Raw genomic sequence first — 18,628 nt, 5'->3', positions numbered from 1 at the left:
CCTCCTCAGCCACCGACGACCCTCCCCTCCCTTCTGCATCACAAATACCAACACAAGCTGAATTCATTAGTTACAACTTAACAACAACTCATTCAACCCATTATCTGATAACCACTCCTATTTCTAAATTCATTTGAACAAAATGAAGTAATTGACATTCAAGAAGGAAACAGCAAAACACCCAACTGGGAAAACCCAGGTACGAACCTGAATCGCGCTCTTCGACCCGCATCTCTTACGAATTGGGATCAATGGTGACAATGTCAACGATTTCGGGATTGAGTCCTGCACCAACAATCGCAGAGCCAAGCTCTTTGAAAATGTCTCTGACGGCGGCGGACTCGGGGTCCTCGTTGGGCTTCATCTTCTCTGACAAGGGCCTGCCGCGCTTTCGGATGTTGCCATCGGACAACTCCTGGTGAGACTCGACGAGGACCTTACCGTGTTTGGCGGTGACACAGATGAGGACGACGTGGACTGTCCCAATCGTAGGACTGGAACCGGCGAGGGAGGTTTCTCCCTGAGAGAGTTTGAGCCAGAGGTTGTGCACGTTTTTGGTGCCGGGCTTGACGCCCAACGAGGCGAAGGACTCAGAGGGGAGGCGGGGTTTGAGCCAATCGAAGAGGGATTGGGGAGACTCAAAGTTGTGGGGGCTCGGGGGTAGGGTGTTGAGGGCAGTGATTGTGGTGGTATTTTTGGAAGGTGTTGGGGTGAGGGACATGATGAGGAATTTGAGGAAGCGGCGCAAGAAGGGGCAACGGGTGGAAGCGATGTTGGGCTGATAAGGCGGTGGCTGGGTGGGGGGTGTTGCGCTGATGAAGGTTTGGGTGGTTTTAGTTTTCTGATTTGGGTCTCTATGGTGGTGGGAGGAGATGAACTGATATGCGATTTGAGAGTTTTCTGGGCAGTGGAGATGGAGGTTTTACGTTGGCTATGGAGGTGAGCGTGGTGGAGGGTGGTTGCATATGAGGGTTTCACAGTTGATGGTGGCGCTGGAGATGTTCGACGTGGCGCCGGAGGTGGCTATGGAAGAGTCGGAGGGAGAAAGGGAGAAGAGTTGAAAAAGATTAACTGGTGTTAGAAAAAAAATGATGTGTCACACCACCGTTAGCCACATCAGCTGGTTTTTAACGGTGTTAGTTTTAAAGGACCAAAATTTAAGTTTTTTTGTTAGGAGAAGGACTAAAATATACCTTACCTTGAAAGAGGGACTAAAAACAAATTCACTTAATAGTTTAGGAACTAAAAACATATTTAACCCTAATTTTTTTTATGTAATTACACAATTCATAAAAAAATTACAATGAACTTCTCCTTATATAATAATTAATTTATGTGTAAGTTGATTTATAAAAATAGTTTTATATTAACCTTTTAACATTTTATTTTTGAATTATATAAACTAAATTTAATTTGAAAACACTGTTTGCCTTCTTATTTTTCTAGAACAAATCAATTATATATTTTTGCGATAAAAAAAAAGTAAACAAAGTTATATATAATATATGGTCGGACAGTAAATAAAATACATTTGAATTTTATTGTGTTTGTAATTATTTAATAAAAATATAGTTTATTTGAACGAAGTAGAAAAGAGAGGTGTAGTGCAGAGAAACAAATAGTTGCTATGAAAAGTGTCAAAAAAGGATGGGAACAAGAGTAAACATTCTATATTATTATTGTTATAGAAATTAACCGATAAGAAAATCTTCTCCTATTTTGTAAAATTATTATCATATCATTTTTTACATAAGTTCTAGATCCAGTCAATAAAAAAATATTTTATTTTATTTTCATTTTATCATCACATCACTTAATATATTAATTCTAGATTTAACTGATATAAAAAATCTTACAATATTTATAACTATGTTATTATTTCACTTGTTATGTTTGATAGATTATAATCATTATAAAAAACTACTTTTTACATTAGTGTATTTTAAATATTTCATATATTAATTTTTTTATTATTATTTAACTACATATGTGAAATCTGTATTTATATGTTTAAAAAAAGTTCAAAGTAGTCAGGATTTATTTACACGTTTGTTAAATCAAGTATCACAATTATATAACTCTTTTACAATTAAACTAGTTAAGTTCTCTAATATCTTTCAATTTATAAAAAAGTTATCCAAATGGTTAATAAAATATGTTGATGTAACAATTAACATATTAACATAATGATGACATCATGCTAACATGACTGATGTGATGATTGACAAAGTATTCACATGGTGGACATCAATAGAGAAGAAATTTGCAAAGTGATGGGTCTGATTCAAACTTATACCTCAATACTCCCATTCGTGGTGGAGGTTGACAGCAACTTTCACTTCTTACTAATTCTATTATTATAAATGTGAATTAATGATCAAAATTCTTATTTTAAATACACCCTGTTAATTTATGAGTATTAGTAAATTAAAAATTGGATAAATATGGACAATATAAATATATTTATTGTTTTTTATAATAATACACATTTTTATATTTAGAGATGCATTTAAAAAGTGTATAGTGGATATGATATAGATATATAGAATTTATTAATATAAGTAATCCCTTTTTAGATAATTTTGATGATTTTTTATTTTTCTAGAAATATTAAATTCTTATACATTTATATTGTGAGAAGAATGAAAATGATCATATTATAAAATTGTTTAGTAACCTATAATTATAAATTTTATTCTGACGATCCAAAAACTATATGCATTTTTATTTCGTTCTTATTTAATGAAACTTTCACTCTGGTTTACTTTCCTTCTTCATACCAAATGATTGAAGTGTAAAAAGTAATATATATATATATATATATATATATATATATATATATATATGATCAAATACTCTTTTTAAATTCATTATTATTTATGCCGTTTCGTTTTTAATCTAACAGTTCTAAAAAATAATTCACAAATAGTTAAACTAAAATTAAACGAGAAATAAAAACAGAGAATAGTTGTTTTGAAGTTTTCCTTCGTGTAACTTTGCTTGTACGTATACATATATATTTTATCAGAAAAATTTAAGTTTGCGATTTAAGTTTTTTTATTGTGGTAATTTATTAATAGCTTAGTTAAATTTTAAGTTCTAATAATTTTAGATATTTTAATTAAGTTTATATTAATATTTTATAATGAATATTTAAATTTTTTTATATTTTTTAATTGAATTTATGTTATTTAATTTTTTTTTTCATTAATAAAATGATGTGTCTGTTCCTTTATTTGCCATTTTTTCTTTTTTACCTTAAAGTACTATTTTATATGAAAACATATGATTAATGTAAAATAATAAAAATTATTTATATTTTTATATTGATAACAAAATTTTATATATAAAGATGACATGATAACAGTCACATTATCGATTAATACAAAAAATTAAATAATAGAAATCTAATTAAAAAAATATAAAAACTTTGAATGCTAATATATAAAAAAAATTAATAAAAAAATCAATTAAAAATACAAAAAAATCTGTAAGTGCCTTTAAATTTGGTTAAGTTGTACTAATTAATAAGTGCATTTAGAATAAATGTGTACCAAATATTGTACTCATGAGAACATTTAAATCAGTACATTTATGCTAAATGAATATGAAGTTAACAGATAATGAGAAACAAATTGGAAGAAAAAGGACCACAACATATAAACTAGCAGAAGTTAAAAGGACAAAGGACACGAACATGTATTATCAAGCTGCAAAATAATAACTGAAGCATAATTGCAGAAAATTAGAGGAACAATCTCTGTGAAATTTTCCTTCGGTTTCTCTTTTCTTTCATGTACAATAGGTATAATTTTACCTCAAATGAAGCTACAAAGTACATCATCATGACTCAACCCTTCATGTTTCTCTTAATACAAGAAGCAAATATATATGTACATATGAACTTGAACCAGTACTCCACACATCATGCATGGAGAACTCAATCCAAGTTCCATATGTATAAAAGCTTTTCAGCTTCTGCAAAGTTCTTTTTACCCTTTGAAAGGGCCTTCAAAGTATCCAAAAACAAGGGGAAGATGATACAAGATGTTAAAGGATAGTTAAGATAGCATATACACATTACCCTTTTCTAACAGATCAGTGGGAGAAAGGAGCAATGAGATAACCCTCTATGGTTTTTTCCCTCTTGAGTTTTGTAATTGAATGCTGTTGTGCTGCCTAGAAGGTCCCGAAGGTGGCAATGGCATTGCCTTTGGCAAGAAGCCGAAGAAATTCTGAGACAAGCCTTGAGACTTTGGCTGCATGTTGAAAACTTGAGTGTGTCTGGAGCCATAACTGGTGCCAACCGAGTGTGCGAGAATAAACAGCAGCATTAGCCATGCATGAAGATGTCTTCTAGCCATTTGAGAAGAGAGAAAGAGAGGGAGAGAAAGGTGTTGTTGTGAAAGAGGAGGAAAAGGAGAAAATGTGAAGAGAAAGAAGAGAAGTTTGAAGGGTGGAAATATAGTCAATAAATGAACATTAAAGAATTTGGAGTGCATTATGAAGTGGGAAGAGTGGTTTGTTTAAGAAGGATAAATGAGAGAATGGAAGTGGTAGGGGCAATGAAGGAGGAGTGTGCGGAATCATGGGGAGAGTAAATGCAAGATCATGTGATTTGAGATTTAGATGTTAGGAATCATATTTGTGTAAAGCTTTTGGTGGCTTGTAGCATTAAATGAGACAACATGAGCAATAGTCCTTTTGTCCAATTAAATAAAGACCAGGAAAGCCTTTTAAGGAACCTACAACGGGTCATTAGGAAGTGTGTTTTAAGTCACATAAGAGTAGTGCTAGTAAAGACACAAAAAAGCCAAAAGGGTATTGGCAAATACAAAAACAGAAGCTCACAAATATTACTATATCAAAATATGGTCCATGCTACATAAAAAAAAAACATATTTTAATACAAAGATTGACATAAGATTTAACTGTTGAATTGAAATGGTTTCTCTGACTCTCAGACAAATGTGCGTGTGCTATTTTAAGAGGAAAAAGTGGAGAGTGTCGTCTGGTTAGGTGAGTTTGTGGGCCTCCATGGAAAATAATGGCTGAGAAATGAACTCAAAGTCTGAAACAGTTGTGCCAAGTCTTTCAGCATTTGGAGATGTCCCATTTCACCTTTCTCTATATATTTCTTTCAACATCAATTTTTAATACTTCTCAGACCAGAATTCATGAAAAACGCTGATACTAGTTTTGAGGTTAATTAATCTCATGAGTTTTGATAGATTGTGTACTGATATTGAGATTGAGTGAGGCTAACAAAGATTCTAAAAATGAGGTAAACAATACCAGAGTGATGTGAGATTGAGAGTGAGGCATGGGAGAGGAAAAGATGGAAGAGCATTAAAAGTTGTTGCAAATTGAAAAGAAAAAGGTCGCACCCCACACTGCTATCCTAGACATAGGGAATTGATGAATGAGGCGTGTACTGCATGAGTGGATAGACGAAGGAGTTGGGTTTTCTTGACATAATAACTAAGGGTAGGTCCATGAAATGCAGCCAAACAAGAAAAGACACAAGAACTTGGACCCACATGCTCTATGTATAAAGAGACAGATATGATTGATGATATGAGAGGGTGGATTTTGTTGTAAACAGACCCTGTGAGTTTTCAGGACACGGAAACCTCAATGCTCATGATTTATGCGAGAGTGGAAACGAGTTGATATAAAAGGTGAAACATTGATTTGATGTTCCCAGAAGAACATCATCTAAGTGTAACTGTAAAGTTTCCTAGATTGTTGTCAGAATTATTGCTGTTTTCAGACAAAATTAACGAGTTAATGGATCAACCAAGGTCGTGATTAAGCAATTGTATGGAGGTTCTTTCATTGAACCCTTCGGTGATCATGATTTATACCCAAAGGTTCCTCATTCATTGGTTCTTTTGCTTTCAAAATGTTGGTTTCTATTTAACATGATTTAAAAGTTAGTGTTTTCCCAATTTGGAGAGAGAAGCACATGAAGAAAATCATAGATAAAGGGATATCATAAAATTGAACAATGTTATACATGAGTAAAAAAAACGTTAAAATTAGTAATAAGATAGTTCGTTTGTAATTTCTAAACGGTTGTCACTAAATCTTTTTAACCTCGGTATTAATAAGAGAGAGAAAAATAAGATAACTAATGTCATTGGATATCAAGCCGAATTGTTCATTAATTTTTGTTTTAGAAAAGAAAAAGGGATTCGAGACCTTTTCTAACCTATGATTTTCATGATATTGAAATTATAGTCATTTTTTTTTACTTTTTGTTGAATAGATCATGTTGTACTTTCAACTACTCTTTGAAACACTTCAGCTATTGTTTTATGTACTTTATACTTTCTTCTCACACATTCTGATATTTTAAAATTTGTATACTTTTTAGAAAATTATTTTATTGAATTGAATAATGCTTCCGAAATACGTAATTTAAATATTTTTTAAGGCATTTCAGGTAACATATTCTGATTATAAAAGGTTATTGGGAGGTGCAAAAAGCAATTAGAAGGGTGAGAAAATAATTATCTCGTTAGACTTTTAAATGGCCGATACTTATTGCACCTCCATGATTTCTTCTTCTTGCATTTCTATACATAATCTAAAACACAAGAATTGCATTTTGGACTATACATTATAGAATACAAAATAAAATATGTATTATGGATTGAACGTTCTCGAAGGCAAAATGAAACATACATTTTCAAATTATACAATCTAAATTGTATTTTTGATTTTTTATTTTGGATGAGAGAGTCCAAAGTTCTTTTATAAAAAAGAAGTAGGTAAAGGGTTGAGGAGAGGTCAACGAAGGATGAAGAAGGTGATGAGTAGAAGTGATTCTAAAGTTGGAGGAAGAAGAAGAGACGAGAATAAAGATGAAAAGGATTTTGATAGAGGTTAAGGAAGAAAATGGGAGTGTTGATGGAAGTGGAAGAAGAAGAAGAAGGAATGTCCGTAAAGATGAAGGAAGGACGTTAGTGAAAGAGAAGAGAGTAAGGTGGTGGAGGAAGAAGAAGATGAGAACAAAAATGTCTTTTTACCTAGCCTATGAAGGTGTGAAGAGAAATGTATGGAGGTACAAGAAGAAGTTTCCCTTTCAATGGAAAAAACACTCTTTCGGCCCAATACCAAAGCATAGCCCTATCCATTGTTGTTTTGGACTCTTCAAGAACTTATAAAAATTTAATTGAATCCATCCATCTATATAGAAACCTAATAATTAGGAATTTTCTCACCCAGTTATGAGAATAAAAAAAATGGGATTCTAACCTTTAAAGCTTGTTAGATATGAAAACCGAAGAAGAAAGGAGGAGAAAAATTGGCGATCTCTAAAGAAAAATTATCTCTAATAAATATTTCATATTAAAAGAAATGTTAGGAACACACTTTTTATTACTTGAAATTTATTAAAAATTACAAAAAAGAAAATATAGAATTTGTCATTCTATCTTATGATTCTCTCTTGAGTATGTATTTTTTAATTAAGTGAATTACTGAAAGAAAATTTTACAAAACAAGTGTGGAACTCACATTTTATTAAACGATTCTCTTTTAACTATGTCACTTTCAGTAAACTTAAATTTATAAAAGAGATTGCTTCCGAAAGAGAATTTCCCTAACTTTTTTAGAAAAATACAAAATATATGGTCCTTTTGTCTAAGAAATAAATAGGTTTATTTTTATCTGTTCCGATTATAAATAATCGTTTTTAAAATTATTAATTACTAACTTCATTTTTACAATTGAATTTCAAATATAATAATACAGTTAACTATACATGTTGAAGAATTAAATTGATGTTTTTTTTTTATTATTTGATAAGGTATCTCTAAAATCTGGAAACCGTCTTGAAGTAGTTGTTCTTAAGCTCATGAAATTAAACTCACGTCTCATGCAAAAAAGATAATTCACTTTGATTGCAATAATTAGCTGAGATAATGACAATTTAAGATATAATGTTCAGTTTACTTAAACTCAACATAACTGTTTATGAAATAAGTAATTTTCAAAATAATCACTCATGTCAGAGGAAATTAGTATTTTATTATTAAAAAACTAAAATGACTCACTTTTAAAATAAAGAGAGTAAAAAAGCACACAAAAACCTAAATTTTTCATCGTATAAAAATTGACTTTTTATTTAAATTAAGCAAAAAGAAACCCGTCCAATATTTTTGTGATTTTATAATAAAAATAATTTTAAATTCAAATTTATATTAAGAATATTCTAGAGTTACTCAAATTAAAAATGAGTATAACCCACACACTTTAAAAGTTACTTAAATAAATTGTCTTAAAAGATTATTCCCAAGAAAAACCACAAAGTGGGTTGTAAAGTCTTTTGATATATATGAAAACATATGTGCTCACTCAATGAATATACTTACCTCTCTTTTCTCAATTAGGCATATCACTTTTTCCCAAATATGAGAAACACATGGCACAAACAATCAAAATCAATAACATCATGAGTTTTGTGTATTTAGCTTTTTACTTTTAATATGACTTTGCAACCATCATGCCTTTTGAGCTTGAGATTATTTGTTAGAACTCTTTTTTGAAAGAGAGCATCTACCATCTTTTATTGAAGAGATAACTTTCATATTCTCTCTAAAAGAAAAGGTAGGGTTGGGGGGACATTAGAAAAAATGATGGTTCCCTTCTCACCAGAAGTGTTCTTTCATCAATTGATGATTCCCACTATAAGGCCTATGTCATTCCCACACTAAGATTGGACCTTATATGTTTTACCATACCTTAAAGATGGAAGAATTTCACTCTTCCCTCACAAGAGTACATCTTTTTTCTAAACTTGTCACTTTGAGGTATCTTTCTAACTTTAATTTCCTCAGTATTTTCGTATGTGTAGTTTATTGATAAGTCTTAAACATTTATATATCTTTATCTAAAGTGTGTTACACTCATATTTTTTCCTTATATTTTATTAATTTTATATTTAACTTTATCAACAATATTTTTTATTATAATATTATATTTCTTCTTTTAGTTTTATTTTATACTCAAATAGAATTTCGAGCTACTTAACTAAAAGTTTTAAAACGATTTATTATAATTATAAGAGTCATATGAACACTAAAGTCAGTGTGCGCTTAATTTAGAGACAAAATCTCACAAAAAGCTAGTATACACTTAATTTAGGTAAAATCTCATTTGGTTGTATCATAAAAAGACTTAAACTAAATTTCATAAATTTAAAGTTTAGGGGTGAAACTGCAACACATCACAATCTCATAACAAAGAAAATTTGTCCAACCTAACCTTGTGTTTGGTGGAGGAATTTCAACAGTTTCAAGAAATTGAAATAGGAATTACTTACAATTCAATTCTTTTAATTTTTTAAATAGTTTGTATGGATGAAATAATTAAAATATCTTAGAATTCAATTTTCTTGTTTAGATAAAGCAATTTAATTTTTATTTTAAAGTAAACTTAACTTCATCCTTAAATCAAAATTAAATTAGCTCGATTTTCGATTGGAGACAATTTGTCTCAACTTTGATATGAACAATCTCAATTTGAATCGATTCAGCTTGACATTCAGTCGAGGATGACTCTGTTCAACTTTCAACCCGAACAGACTTCAAATAATATTAAATTCTCAAAATAAATAAATTATTCTCTTAAATTGCCTAATCTAAACATGACATAAGAGTGGACAAAGAGGTTCTTAAGGTGATTGGTGTAATTGTTAAATAATAAGTGTTTAGATTACTTAATTTGACATATGATTTTGGCATTTAAAATGCATCAAATTGATTATTTTTTTAGTAAATCAAATCCCTTTAGCTTAGAATTACATAATAAGGTAGTAGAAAGTAGAAAAATAGGAAATTGATGAATTTTTAGTGATTTGTAGCAATTTCTCAAGGAATTAAAGGATGATGCAGCTGAGTCGAAAAATCTGTCGTTGAGCACTACAAAGGTAGTTTGGAAAGAACTAGAATATGACTTAATGCAGTTGATCCATAAGAAAATGGCATTGAACACTAAAGGCAGTTAAGAGAAAAAAGTCAAAGGTTGTGCATAACTTAAGCAGCAAGAAAATGACGTTGAGCAGCTAAGGCGAAAAAGAAATAAGAAAACTCTACATAAAAGAAAACTTTTGTAGCTAAGAACCACTAAAATATTTTATAAATAAAGACCTCATGTCATGGATTTAGGCATTGAGAGGAGAAGTAAATAAGTAGTAAAAGAGTAGGAATACCATATTGCAAGACTAGAGTGAGATGCTTTTATTGTAAATTGGAATTGTATTGCAATATTCTATAAGTAGTTGAACTCTATTGTTTTAATAAATTCTAATTCTCTACTCCTTCTTCTTGGGTATTTATCTATACTTTCATTCAAATGATTGTGTTTTGATTTATGCTTAGATGAATTAACTATTCATACAATTAAATAACCCATTTAAAAACTTGATATTGTGTGATATTGGGGCTTAAGCCCAATGGACATAAAAATCTTAACCAAAGTTTCACACTCCATTATTAAGTCATTCTAAACTAAGGACCTAGTTATTAGAGACTAACATAGATGTATACTATAACTAATTGTTCTCCATTTTAGTAAGATTAATTATTTTGATTATTTGTTTTTATTTCATTCAAATTATTAGACCCTCATGCAATCTTTTCTCTTACAACTTCACATTAATGTGCTTAGTTCTTTCATGGTAAACTTGGTTCTTAAACTGTTGTATCACACTGCTACCATCAAATAGATGGAGACAATATGGTTTTGCACCCCAACTCCTTAGCTAGACCCTTTAGTCATATAGCTTCCTTCACAACTTATGCCATGGCAATGTACTCTATACTTCAACATTTAACAAAGCCACTACCTTCTATACATCGGTCTTCCAATTAATAGCAGTACCATAAAAAATGAATAGATAACTCATGATAGACATTTTGGTGTCCAAACACCCAACATAGTCTTAGTCAAATAAATCTTTTATGGGAGCATCTCTATCATATTGTCTGGCTCCACCATAAACCAAGACTTTTCAAGCGATCTCTTGAAGTAATGAAGAATCCACTTAAAAGTTTGTCAATGAGCTTGCCCGTGATTTGATATGAATCTATAAATAATGCGTACAACATAGGCTATACCAGGGTGTATGTATACCATCACATACATAAAATCAATAATGTTTTCATTGGAAGATCGTTTATATAGTGTTGTTCCTCCACCATCTTAAGAGACTATTCATAACTAATTGAAGTGAGATGCAAAAGGTGTGGACCCAAGTTTCAAATTTATCACACAAAACTTCTTAAGAATTTTTCTAAGACACATATAGACGTTTCAAATCATATCGTCTAATTATCTCAATCCTAACCAACTCCAAGGTCCTAAATTTCAAAACTCCCTATTTAGGTTGGTTTTAACCTTTTGCACCTATGGTTCACAATTTCTTGCATTTTGAAGGTCATCTACATAATGGCATTTTACTAAAATCTTGAAGTAGACACATGTGTCATACTTATTACATTCAAATCAAATTCTTGCTATGAACTCATCAAATTGTTTATTTTATGGTTTAAGGGATTGTTTTAGACCTTACAAAAGTCTATTTAACTTACAAACATAATATATCTTGTCTAGTACGCACCAACATTCTTCAAACAATACAACATAAAAATTGTAATTCTTTAAAGGGGTTTGTTAACACAAGGAATGTGCTTTTTTAGTTGGTACACTTTAGCATAGTGTACCAAATTTTAGTTAACAAAAATAATCTAATATATTATGGATTCTAAGTGTTAAGGTTAAGGGTATTTGAATAATTTCTATTTTCAAAACTAAAAAAAAAAAGAAACAAGAAACTCCCTGAACTCTTACTCACCTCTCTCTCATCCCTCATTCCTCTCAACCATTTCTCTTTCATATCTCTTACTTCAACTTTCTCTCTGCCATCCCTATAGTAGCCCCAAGCCGTCGGCTGCTAGCTATCTCTTAGCCAACAACGACCCAACCATCAGTTTGACAACCAACCCAACGCCCAACAACAGCCAGCAACCACGAAAATAGTCGCGACTCGCTAGTAGCTCGCTCACTAGTGCCTTGACAACAACCTGCCACCACGACCCACGAAATAGAGATTAATGGTATGCATAGATATTTTTTATGAGGAGTGGTGTACATAGATGAAATAGGTATTTCTATATTTTAATTTTATTTTACAATATTTTTAGGTTGGGATTTGGGAAAATTTTCACTTAAAAATGGTTAAAGTCTCTTATGTCAATTGTCTTTGTTGTATTAGTTCAATTTCCTCTTGCAAATATTGTCTGCTCCTTTGCTGATATCTCTAGTATTGACTGAACATTTGATGATGCTATTTTTTAAAGGATGTTGCCACCTATGGTTCAACTTCAAAGTTAAAGCTACTAAAGAAAAAAAAGAGGAAGAAAAAACAATGATAGAAAATTGTTGGAGCTACTAAAGAAAAAAAAAGAAAAGGAGTTACAATACTTATAGATCAAAAAAATAAGAAGAATAATTGCTTTACGATAGATGTTATATTAGACTTGTTATCCTGTATATGTACAATTCCATTTAGAATGCAAATTGAAATTATTGAAATTTGTTATCCATTTAGTTTATTGAAATTATTGTTGACTTATTGATTAACTCAAGTATGAGTAATTCTTGACACAAAGTACATGTGATTCAAGTATATGTCATCGAGTACACAAAGTATGTCTCCACGAACCTCTCCAATTTCATCATCTTCAAATGTTGAATCATCATCTCTAAAAAAACTTCAGGCCAATTACCAATTCCTTCGGATGTCATTAGGCTTGTTGTTGAGATTGTTGATAGGGGGAACACAGGTTTAGGTGAACCCACAATCTCTGTGATGTCTATTTTTGATGATGACAACACATGGTTAATAAAAACACATGTATATGTACTGTGTTCTATGTGTAATATGCTTACTGTGAGATTTAATACAAGCATAACTTCAAAAATAATGTTGTTTTTGCATACTATTGTGTTGGAAATGTGATTATATCTGAGTATACATAATATGTGTTTTGAAATGGAAAAACCACATGCAACAAGCATATCTGCATGACTTAATCGATTCCAATGATGGGTTAATCAATTAAGGTAATCAAAAAGCTTAAGCTTTAAACTATGGCAAAACAACAGGTTTTAAATTGATTATGTTAATGGTTAAAACGATTAAAACTTGTGGGTTTGCACAAATCTTTTTCAAGTGTGTAATGATGGATTTTGAGAAGAAAAGTTTTAAAAAATGTACTAAGTGTTAAAACTTAATCGATTACATGCATCTTGTATTCAATTAAGTTTGTTAAAGATTTGAAAACTATTTCATTACTTGACATAACGGTCACAACGGTCATATTTTTAAATATGTTGACCAAGCATTAATTGCAAATCGATTACATTAATTGTGCATTCAATTAATGACTTTGACTGCTGTTAATCTGTTATAACTGTGAGATGAAATCGATTAAATTAATAGCATAATCGATTTAAATGCTTATGATTTGACTTATGCTATATATAGACGCATGATTTGAAATTTTGCAAAAAGAAGAAGAATTGATTTTAACACTTTCATATTTGTTTTAGATAAATGCTTTGAAGTTTTACAAAAGAGAAAAACGCTCCAAGAAACAAGAATTGTCGTGGTGAACAAGACTTGATGTTTTCTTGAGAAGCTGGATTGATTGATTCAAATTGTTTGATCATTCTGCACAATAGAGTTGCATACTGCTGGATCAAGAAGCTCTTGCAAACGCTTTAGTGTTGTTGTTTCCCTGTGGTGTTTACAGGAAGAAGAACGTGTGGTTCTTGACTTTGAGGGGATCTCAAAGGGGTTAACTACAGGAGATGATTATTCTTGCTACTAGTATATTGTAATTGGCTATTTTAGATTAGTGAGTTAAAGAGGTTGTTTACATTTTGACGTGTGAGGTCGCTGTAAAAACTTTGTTGTAAAAATTGAGATCTTATAGTGCAATTGGCTTTCAGTCTAAGGTTGATAGGAAGGACACTGGATGTAGGCTTGGCCGAACCAGTATAAAAACTTAGAGTTTGAATATTCTTCTCCCTAACTCTCTACATTTAATTGATTACATATTACTTGTATTCGAATACGCATACTGTCACATTGCATACATTTTTACTTGCGATTCAAGAAAAAGTTTAAAGACTTGTAGTTTTGCGAAAAAGATTTCAAAAGCAATCGTTTTTATAAAACACCAATTCACCCTCCCTCTTGGTGTGAGAAACGAATCACATCTTTTTTAATACTTGTGAAAATTTAGAGAAAAGTCCAACCTAAAAATATAGTAAAATAAAATAAACATGAGTAATGATTTTCATACCAGTAATGATTTTTCATACCAGTAATGATTCTTCACCTTACGAATCAACATGATTTTAACTCAAAGCATTCAAATGTTAAGCAAAGCAAATAAAGGAAGGTATCAAACAAGGGAGACCACATAATAATCAAAGTATCAAACCTCCCTAAAGATACACTACTGCTTTTAAAATTTAAAAGCGAAATTTAATAACAATCAAAAGGAAAAAGATATAACACAGTCCTCCAGTCAAAAATCAACATCAACATCATAAATTATTTTGTTATTAAAGTGACAACATCATCAACAATGAACAGAGCAAGAGTAACAAATTGTAGTATCACGGGTTGTTATGTGTGGGTGAGAGAGAGAAGATGGAGAAAAGAGAGAAACAAATTAGATAGATGAAGAAGGTAGATTAGAGTTAGGTGAGACTTTCTGATTTATTTTTTTATTTTTTTATTTTAAATTAAAAATAAAAATTATTAAAATACCCCTTTGTTTAAAGTATGTCTATTTATGAAAAAAAATATTTTTTGTTTACTAAAACTTGGTAGACTCTTTAAATGAATCAATTTTATATTTTATGCATACGATATAATTTTGGATTACACTAATAGTTTATTTTCATTTTTCAAATAATAAAACAAAAATTATAATTTTATCAATTAATTTTGTTTATTCTTTAATATATTGCTTTAATATTTTACATATATAATATATTTTAGAAAAATGGTAGCTAGCGGACTAAAGACTTGCCACCCAATTAAAGTTACATTTTCCTAAACATTTTCAATCTCTCGGAAAATCCATCAACAACTCAAGTTTCAACTATAGTGAATAATATATGTATTTACAAGGACAGAAATTTCTCACAGTCGTGAATTTGGTGTCTTCTCTCACTCGTTGATTGAGTTGGATTCCGATGAAAATGACGATGGTGATTTGCAAAAAAACATTCTAACACTCAATTTAGATGCAAGTGATGTAATAAAGATAATAATAATTGAACTTTCTTACCTTGTAAACACAGTCTATTTATTAATTTAATGAGTTTTTACTTAAATAGACCTAATTAAATTAATTAAATATGGTATTCGTACCTACTTGATTAATTCTTCATGTTGATTGATTAAGAATAACTTTATGGGAAATTCTAGATGGCATGATCATACATTGACCATCTGGGTTCCATTACAACATTCAAAGAATGAAAAGGATTAAAAAACACAAGAGAATCACACACTTAAGTGGAGAGATGCATGATTTTTTTTTTTCTTTTCTTTTTTTTCTCTTATTCCTTTCCTTATAAAACATATATGTTGAGATAGGAAAAGATTATTATACGTCTTCAATCTCTCCTTTTATTCCTATAAGTTATGATTATTGGTTCATAACAATTTGCATTACCTGTTCTCAACAAATGTTATAAAAGTAGGAACAAAAACTGATTTTTTTTATAGTTCATTGTTAATACCAAAATTTGGAATGTTAAAGGAGTAAACAAGACATTTGTTTTTTTTTAAAAAATAACATCACTTTATTTTTTAAAATAAATTAAATATGTTTTTAATTCTTGGGATAAATGTGTTTTTCCCTTTACTTAACTGTCTACGAAAAGCTAAAGATGTGTATAAATCTTAAAAATTGAAGGTCGAAGTCTGATTTGTTATTTGGCACAAACTTTTTGGATTAATCGCACTATTGGTTCTCTATATGTATAACAAATGTACAAAGTTTCCCACATTCAAGTATTGCAAATGTGTGATTTAGTTTCTTGTGTCTATTAAATTTTCTAGGCGTCACCACTTGTTATTTTAATCCCTTAATCATGTCATAGTGCTAAAATCACACATATGTGACATCCCGATGCATGAAAAACACAACGCTTTTTAGGCAAACTTTTTCATAAAAATTATTATGATAGAGAAATACAAAAAAAACAAAAGAGTTTCTCTCTAAAGTTCAAATGTAATTTAATAATAAATTAATTGGTATAAATTATATGATATATTTTTGTTTATTAATTAAATTTTAATTATCTTATAAATTTGAGTATGTTAAATTGAATTATTAATAAAAATTTATTATATATAATATTTAAAATATTCTTTTTTTTTCTAAGAACTTGTTAATTTTTTCATTAATTGAATCACGCAATTACTGTTTCTATTCTTCTATTTTTAACTTAATTAAGTATAATTTTTGAATTTTTTTCTTACATACACGTACGACCCATTCAAAATTGTATGACTATCTAATGGTCCTGCCATGTTCACCATATTGGTCAGTGATACAGGTTCTGGGATCTCACGGCTGCATGCAGAACTGAAGGTTTTGCAGTCAAATTCATGACCTCTAAACAGTAAACCAAATTAAATTGACTTCAATAATAGCACAGTACTTACCAGAAAATTCATGACACCAGACAATGCAATAAATCAAAAGGGTATCTCTCTAATCTTTTATTCAACCCTATATTTATTTCATGCATTTATTCATCCATTTTCAAACTTCTTTTCAACACTAAATTTTAACAAGTTTCAGTTTTCATTCTCGCGCGCGCCGGCGTAACGTTATTTTTTATAATATATCATAGTTTATGTAATATTACATTATCAAGAAAATTACCTGTTAAGAGGATTAGGTATGTCTTTCTACTAATGATGAGATTATGAGATACTTGTCTTCCTCCTCCTGTATGCATGTTCATCTCATTTTGGAGTTTGTTGTTGGTCTCTTGAAATTTTAATTCAGACAAATAACATAATAATTTAATACTAGTACAGTAAGGAGAAACGATATTGGTTATTTTTGCTTATAGGCAGCGGTTCTCCAACCGAAACATATACAAACAAGGTAAAAAAGGGTAAACTTTATGTCTTGGTTATGAACTGAGGCAAAACGATGTAAGATTATGCCTCGGTTCTTAGGTAACCGAGATAGTAGCGTGTTTTTTTTTTCAGACTTCAGGATTCGATTCGTACTGAATCGAAGCGGTACGTGGGACAATATTGATCGGAGCTACCAACGCCAGCAATCGTGACACTCATGGCCACCTCCATCCGCACCCTCCTTCACACCACTCGCTCGCGCAACCAGAAAATCCCAACCCGAGAACAGAATAGCGACCCAAGATTTCCCAATTTCAGAAACCCAATTTCATAGAACCCTAAGGTTACAATTTTTGAATGACAATGATGCTTTCCCTTTCCGCTCCGCAACTGGACCACCATAAAAGAATCGCAATCAAACCACCAATTTGAACGGCGCTGCTGCGGTTCGCAATTTCTTCGCGAGTTCGTCCTCCACAATTGACGCAACCAGAAAGCAAATTGCGCCTCCTTGATTCAATCTTCTCCACCCAACCTGCACACAGAATCATAGAAACAATTGACGCATAAACCAAACTCAGAAATCGCAAATCCTTTTCATGGCGCCTACCTCCATTGATGCGGACGAGTTCTTTTCTTCCTAAAAAGCACAACCATGAGCTTCAATTGCAAACTCCTTAAGCTGTCATCCATGGCCGAGAGGTGCGCGCCTCCATCCTCTCCACAACGGCGCAAGAGTAAGAAGGCATAATGTTTTTCCCCTTTCCCCATCTTCAAAACCCTAATTTTGAAACCAGGAGGACGGAGATGGAACCCTAATTTTCCTCCCGATCTCACGAAACTCCGCCGGCTACGCCCTCGCCACACCGTCGCTGCGCTCTCATCGTCATCACAGCATCGTCGCTGCTCTCTCACCGCCACTGCAACGTCGTCGTTGATCTTGTTCATGAGACATTTGGGGGAAATTTTCCTCTTTCGCTACCCAAAAGCTCTGGTCTAATGAAGCCAAGGTTCACGCGCGAGAGAAGGTGTTGCCATTAAGGCCTCCAGTGTTGGCCTGCGTCGTTACCGACGATTGCATTGCGAGTGGGGGCGACATGAAAGCTGGTCCAGAGGTAGCTCGTGCAAGGAAATAGTTTGAGAGGTGAAACCTTTTTTTGTCGTGGATGAAGATGAAGATGCTCTCTTTGATTTTAGGGGGAGGAGGCAGAAACCCTGTTTTTGATTTTTGGAAAAGAAAAAAACCCTTAGAGATTTGGCCATTTGGGCTTGGCCCTTTTTAATTCCAGTCTTTTTTTATATGCCTCGTTTCATCCTACCAACTAAGGAAGTATCTCTGCCACCAAATACATGCCAGGTGAAAGGTATGATTAGATGTAATATCTGTGGGGTTTATGCCTCGGTTCACCCTGCCAACCGAGACAATATGCTCTT

At 31.5% G+C, this 18,628-nt stretch overlaps 1 pseudogene; it reads right to left on the bottom strand.

Moving 5' to 3' along the window:
* Positions 1 to 100: 100 nt before the first annotated feature.
* On the bottom strand, positions 101 to 18,142 carry LOC148199467 (uncharacterized; annotated as a pseudogene).
* Between the last annotated feature and the right edge of the window lie 486 nt (positions 18,143 to 18,628).

This window comes from Vigna umbellata, chromosome 4 (assembly GCF_029865625.1).
Source record: "Vigna umbellata cultivar VRB3 chromosome 4, Vumbellata_1.0, whole genome shotgun sequence".
NCBI lineage: Eukaryota > Viridiplantae > Streptophyta > Magnoliopsida > Fabales > Fabaceae > Vigna > Vigna umbellata.
The sequence above is the reverse complement of the archived record's forward strand: the minus strand, read 5'-3'. Positions and strand labels throughout refer to the sequence as shown.